The sequence below is a fragment of the Ursus americanus genome, chromosome 7 (genome assembly GCF_024610735.1).
Source record: "Ursus americanus isolate L20-20 chromosome 7, mUrsAme1.1.p, whole genome shotgun sequence".
In the NCBI taxonomy this organism is placed as follows: domain Eukaryota; kingdom Metazoa; phylum Chordata; class Mammalia; order Carnivora; family Ursidae; genus Ursus; species Ursus americanus.
This window is the reverse complement of record NC_142133.1, coordinates 31,087,817-31,094,430: the sequence shown is the minus strand read 5'-3', so window position 1 is coordinate 31,094,430 and position 6,614 is coordinate 31,087,817. Positions and strand designations below refer to the sequence as shown.

At 55.6% G+C, this 6,614-nt stretch overlaps 1 long non-coding RNA gene across 3 annotated transcripts; it reads left to right on the top strand.

Moving 5' to 3' along the window:
* Positions 1-781: 781 nt before the first annotated feature.
* On the top strand, positions 782-5,092 carry LOC123785993 (uncharacterized). 3 transcript variants are annotated; one of them, XR_015725207.1, is made up of 4 exons: positions 782-1,138; positions 2,511-2,754; positions 4,320-4,453; positions 4,736-5,092. It is a non-coding gene; the product is annotated as an uncharacterized LOC123785993 (long non-coding RNA). The 3 variants fall into 3 exon arrangements; XR_006777847.2 differs by having other exon boundaries at positions 2,511-2,680; positions 4,320-5,092; XR_015725206.1 differs by having other exon boundaries at positions 4,320-5,092.
* The last annotated feature ends 1,522 nt before the right edge of the window (positions 5,093-6,614 follow it).

Sequence of the window (6,614 nt, the reverse complement as noted above, 5' to 3'; positions counted from 1 at the left end):
GCTAGTGAAGTAGCCTCTTCTTACGAAATGGGAACAACCGTTAGTGAGCTTTTAGATCAGCAGCTTCCAATTATCCACACCCCTCTTGGACAGTTTTCACTCCGCCTGGGAACGACCTCCGTGGAGCAGCGGCCCACGGCCCCCTCGCAGAAGGGGGGACAGGCGAGCCGCGTCAGGTGCTGCGGGCTCTTCAGAGGCCACGGCGAACGAGGGTCAGGGTGCCCTTCCAGCTCCACTGTGAACAATTTGGGGTTGAATCTAGGGAGATGCTGAGTGGATCAATTCTTTGAGGAACCCTGTCAATTTCCAAGGCCTTCCTGGTCATCATCCAGGAAAGAGGATTTTTATTAAAGACGCCAGGGCGGCCCCAGGAACACTTCTCCGGCTCCCCGCAGTCACTCAGCCGCAGAGGCGAACGGCTGCGCCCAACAGCCACGAACGGAGGGAACAAAGACGGGATCGGCGTCCCCGCGGAGACAGAGGGGCGCGGCGGTGTCTGCGCTCCAGAGCCGCGCTTCGCCAACTTCCGCGGACGTGACGGTCTCCTGCGGGCCTGCGGAGCGCGGCTCGAGCGCCGCCGACACTCGGCTGCCGGTTGGGGGCGCGGGCGGGGGTCCGGGTGGGCCCGAGAGCCTGCGCGTCCCACGGTCCCGGGGGGCCCGCCCGGTAGTGCGAGCCGGGGGGACGCAGCGGCGCCCCCGGGCGGCGGGACGGGCTCGGGCCCCGGGACGAGCGGGAGCGCGCGCGGGCGGACGGGCAGCGGCGTGGGGGGCGGGGGGGCTGGGGCCCGCCGAGGGGGGCGGCCGGGGCTGGCGGGCGGGACCCTGCTGATCGGCCCGCCGGCGGGGCCCGGGCCTCCCGAGCCCTTCCTCCTCTCCAGCAGCCTGTGGCTGGAGCGCGGCGCTCGCCCCCTGGCCCACAGGACCAGAAGGAGGTTCAAGGGCACCCCGGCCCCAGATCACGGGTCTAGCCACCTGGATCCTATCTCGGGGCTGTTCCTCACAGTGAGGCGGCCATCAACAGCTCACTTCACCTCTCTGGCCTCAGTTTCTCCTGTGTAAAGCCCCTGGGTTGGAGGGGGCATGGTTTCTGAGGTCCCTTCCAGCTGTACGGGGCTGTGATTGTCCGCCTGGACCGTGTAAGTGGGTGAGGGTGGGATGGGGTCCGCAGGAGGGCGGGGGATGGGAGCTGAGGCTAGGCAGAGAGCTATGCAGTGGGGGAGGAAAGGAGGATGAGGCAGGAGGCAGGCATCCTGGCCTCCAAAAGGGGAGGTCCCTGTGGGAATCCCCTCACTATCTGGGTGCCTGGTTTACAGTCACGTGTTTGCCTGGGGGGATGAGGGAAGGAACAGGAAGGAACGTGCAGACTTGACTGGAAAATCCAGCTGGACAGGAGACAGCTCCTGGCTGTCCCTCCCGCTGAGGCTGCAGCCTGGCCTGGCCCTGCCCCTGCACCACAGGCTGGCCCTGCTGGTCCGGGAGCCCCATCCAGGGCTGCAGCTGCCATTGGGCTGGGAGCTCCTGAACACAGCGTCTAGGACCCATGCTCCCAAGACTGGGTGGAAATGACATTATTTTAAACTTAAATCCATTTTCCTATAGATCTACTGAATGAGTTGAAAGAGGCTAGTTCTTAATTTATAAGCTTGGCAGCAGCTTCCAACACATTAACCCAGAGGCCTTCATGTGCTCCCCAGCCTACCCCTACCCCCCTCTGCAAGAAGGGAAGCTCCTACAAAATGTCCAGATGGGTCAGAGACGTATAGAACACAGTCTGGTTGCAAGTGGCAAAAATGCCCCTGCAAGTAGCTTAAAGATATATGTACGTATAGAATGTATAAATATGTGTACTATTTTGTATGTATATTTGCTTCACAGAATTTAGATAAAGGTCAAATACCAGTGGGAAGGGCAGGGTTGTGACGGGTCTTGAATGCAGTGGGACTTGGCCGGAAGCGCCCAAGCTTCAAGACTTGAGGTCTCACTGCAGCTCTTCTCCAAACATCGAGAGCAAGGGAATCCTTAGCAACCCACACAGAACATTTGAGAAAGGTCTGCTGGAGGTCCCGCCGGCTTCGGCCAGGCCTCTCTGCAGAGCTGTAAATAGGTTCCTGGTCAGCGGAAGTGGGACCGTGGTTGAGGAGGAGGTTGAGGTGAGGGAAGGTTCTGGAGGCTTGTGCATCTCTCTCTCCCCATGGAAAGGACTCCTCAGAAGACCCGGTGAATTTGACGCAGAAAAGGGAGTGAGAGGGGGTGTTAACCTTGACCCTGGGGCCCCACCTCACAAGCCATGTCTTCCAGGCTGGGGGCTGTGGAAGGAGGTAAAGCGATGGGGCCGGGGCGAGGACCCCTGCTTGGTGGCTCGCAGGAGCTGTCCCAGAGGCACCCGCAGCCGAGCCGCATGGCCTTCCAGCGTCCCATTGCTCCGTTCCCAACTCTTCCCCTGGTCACCCCTGCCCAGAGTGACCTCTCGCCCCTCGGAATTCCTCTGACTTTCTTTTTGGCTCTCAGCCCTCGCAGCAGGAGGTCTGGAAAGCCCAGGGTGACATCTGGCCAGTTACCCAACCTCAGCGTTATCACCTGTGCAATGGAGACGATCGCCGTAGACACTGCAGCGGGGCGGTGGGGAGGCTCGCCGGACATCAGAGCTGGAGCAACAGCGCAGGCACTCTAAACTCCAGGTTTCAATCCGATCTCCTGTGTGTTTTGGGCAAGTTACTTGAGCTTTCTGGGCCTCAGTTTTATGGTCTGTAAGGTGAGGTGAGAAGCGTGGCGCTGGGGGAGTGAATGCCCGGAGGGCACTTCGAGCGGTGTCTGGCCCTTACCGACCGCTAGGTGGGCACCTGCTGCTGTCAGAGAGCGGAGCCCTGTGCTGTGTGCCTGGGAGACTCGCAGGAAATGAGCCCCAACGCCCCAACGCCTCAACCCCCTCCTCGCTTCAGGCCTCATCTCCCCGTTAGCTTGCACTCTTGGGTGGGAGGAGCAGTGGCCGGAGTTTGACACAACTGTGTTGATTCACCCTCCAGAAAGCTGCCAGATGCCCTCTCTGTGTTTTTCTTACCCCCCTTCCCCCAGCCCTTTTTAGTGGGAGTGGAGGTTGAGGCTGTGTCACAAACTCTGCTGGGAAACTGATGAAAGCTCTGGACCGTCTCCCCAGAAAGGTGCTCAGAAGCAAGGATTCACAATATGTTGCACAGGCTTTCAGGGGATTCCCGGACCCCTTAAGGGCCAGGGTGAGAAGCCCCTCTTAAGATGATTCACCCTCCATGTCTTGTTTGTTGGTTTTACTCCAACAAAACAAAAGCTGCCGCTCTTCCTTTACTCATCAGTGGGTGGCACCTCGGTTTCCACCCTGGCTCCCACGCCCCTCAATCCCTCTCCCCAGGCCCCCTGGCTCACTGCCTACTCCAAGCCACGACCCTTGGCTAGGAGTTAAAGACAGCACCTGTTCAGCGTTTGAGGGCGAAGAAAAAGAAAGAGAAGAAGAAGGAGGAGAAGAAGGAGAAGAAAAAGGAGGAGGAGAAGAAGAAGAAGAAGAAAAAGAAGAAGGAGAAGAAGAAGAAGAAGAAGAAGAAGAAGAAGAAGAAGAAGAAGAAAGAAGAAGAAGAAGAGGAAAGAAGAAGAAGAAGGGGAAGAAGGGGAGGAGGAGGAGGGGAGGGGGAGGAGGAGGAGGAGGAAGAAGACTCAACTTAAAAAAAAACAGACAGGAGGAATCATCCTCCAAGCCAAACGCCATAATTCATCATGCCTTTATTCGCTGAGTGGGACTAACTGGTATTTATGACCAACAGGCCCTGGACTCACCCTGAGTTGAGCGATTCAGGAGTTGCCCAAACTCTGGCAGCAGGGAGGAAAGACACGGGGCTGGGGAGATCAGACAACTTGCAGGGGAGATTTTCTTATTCACGATTGGTGTGATTTTTTTTTATCTACTTAATGTTAAGTGTAGTTTCGGAATTTTCGTACAGGTTTCTGGGAAGATGATAACCTCAAACAGTATCTGTTCAGTTGAGGTCGGTTGTGGGCTTGGAACTGGGCTGTATGCTGTGGCCCCACGCACTCATTCATTCAAGATTTACTAGGTGCCTTCCTTACGCCTGAGAAGCTGTTGCAGGCCCTGGAGATAAAGCAGTGCTCAGGGCAGCAAAGGTCCCTGTCCTGATGAAGTTTACAGTCTTGTTTGTTTGTTTGCTTTTACATGGAGATACTTAATGATATCTTAGGTTTAGGCACCTTGATGTATCTTTTCATCTCTTTATGCTATATTTTTATTTGATATTGACATAACAGTGCTTTTCCTTATTTTTTTTTTTTTTGAAGTTTACGGTCTTGGCAGAAAGACACATAACCAAATAAATAGTAAATATATGTCGGTTGGTAATGTGTAGTGAGAAGAAAAACACGGCCCCCAGTGGCTAGAAGCCTAAAGGAAAAGGCCCCGGAGCCATGCAGAGGTGTGGGGAGGTCCCAGGGAGGAAGGAAGGTCATCCACCAGGTGGCCGATCCTGGTCGGGTTGGGACAGCCCAGCATGACTGTGGACCCAAGGGCCAGTCCCCATAGCTGGGAGTTTCTGGATGGCCGGGCTGCTGGATGCCCCCCTGCCCTCTGCTGGAACCTTTCCTGGGGCACATAGGTCCTTCCTGGCTGTGTGCTTGGGCCTCTGTCATGCTGAGAGCACCCCGAGGGCTGTTTCTCCCAGAGCCTTACCCCTCCCTATTGTACCTACACTTTGCAGAGCCCAAAGATTTCTGCCGAAAGCTGGATGGAGTCTGTGATATTTCAAGATGTTGACCTTAAGAATGGCTATACTGTTTGCTATAGACTGAACGTTTGTGGTTTGTGTCCTCTCAAAATTCCTATGTTGAAATCCTAAGCCCCAGTGTGATGGTATTCGGAGGTGGGACATTTGGGAGGCGATTAGGACTTTGGGATGGGATTAGTGCCCCCCCTAAGATCACCCAGAGAGCTCTCTTACCCCTTCTGCCATGCGAGGACCTGGTGAAAGACGGCTGAACCTAGCCAAGCTGGTGTCTTGACTTTGGACTTCCCAGCTTCTAGAATTGTGAGAAATAAACTTCTGATATTACAAACACCCCCGTCTATGGTACTTTTGCTTAAGCAGCCTGAAGAGACTAGATGATGTTAGAGGAAATATGGGGGACAGGGAAACGAACAAGCTACGTGACACCAGGAGGAGACAGCTACATCCAGAATGTGGGGCATTCTGCAACACAACCGGCCTGGTCTCTTTAAAAAAACCCAACAATGTAATAAAAAATAAGAGGATGGGAGAACTGTTCTAGATTCAAAGGAACATATAGTCAAATGGGATGCATCCTCCTTAAGCAGACCCTGGTTCGAAGAGGCAGGCTACGACAGACATTTTAGGGATGCTGTGGAGAATTCGAATAGACTGGTTTTCAAATGGTATTCGGATATTATTGTTCATTTTTGTAGATGTGATAATAGTATTGCAGTTAGATGAGAATATCTCTATTTTGATACGACAGTGGTGTGGGGGGGAGGGACATGGGATGATATCCATAATTCTGAAATTGTTCAGCAAATTAATAAGTAAATAAAATCCAAGATATCTAAGGTCTAGGATGGGTCAAGGAAGGAGAACGCGAGGCCCCACGGGCCGTGGCTCACCTTCCTGGAGCTGGCTGGGCCTCCACGCTGGCCAGACCCCAACCTGTGCACTTCCTGTGTGGCCAGCAGGGGACTGGGCGCCCGCACCTGGCCTTCACGTGCTTCATCGAAGATGGATGGATGCGTGGATAGCCTCTGTGGGACCGAGCGCGCCCCTTCACGTTTACCTCCCGCCTACCCTGCAAGCCCACCACAAGACCAGGAAAACCGTGGGCAGACTTCCACGGGTCACGTTTTACGGAAACGCCTGTGAGTTCTCTCTGGATGATTCCGGGCACCGCTGCCCTCTGCCCTCCTCTGGAGCCGCTCCGGCATGTCCAGGAGGCCTGCTCTTGGAGCCCAGTTATTTCTGTACCTCACCGTTCAGGTGGAGGGTAGGTTGCTCAGAATCACCGGGTCCTGAACAGCTGGCCTGCTGGGCCCTAATTATTTCTCTGACTCAGGGGCTGCACCCTAACAGCTGGGGCTCAAGAGGCCCCCAAGTCAGGCCAGGCACACGCAGGCGCGCGACAGAACTTGGCGTCCTCAATAATAATGCGATTCCGAACATTTCTTGAGCGCTTAGTATTTCCGAGTGTCATGCTAAGTGTTTCACATGAGTTCCGTGTTCAATTCTCCGAAGACGCCGGGGTTGGTGGTGTTCGCTCTGCCTGTGCAGTGTGCAGACTGGCTCACCGTCTCACAATTAGCCAGTGGCAGGTCAGGATGCGGACTCTCAACTCTGGTTGCCTCCTTGCTGCTTCTCTCCTGGGGGGATGTTCAGGCCGCCTCTCTGGTGGCCCTGGAAGCCCGGGGAGTCCCGTGTCGTGGGGCTGGTGACTGCTCGGACACAGCTAGCAAGGAAAGGCGCGAACCCCCAGGGCCTCGGGGCTGCAGCTCCCAAGCTCTGTGCTGCACCGATTCTCTGGAATGGTAGCTCGTGCCCCTTCTTCCACAGCCCTGCGGGAGCCACCGCAAGGCGA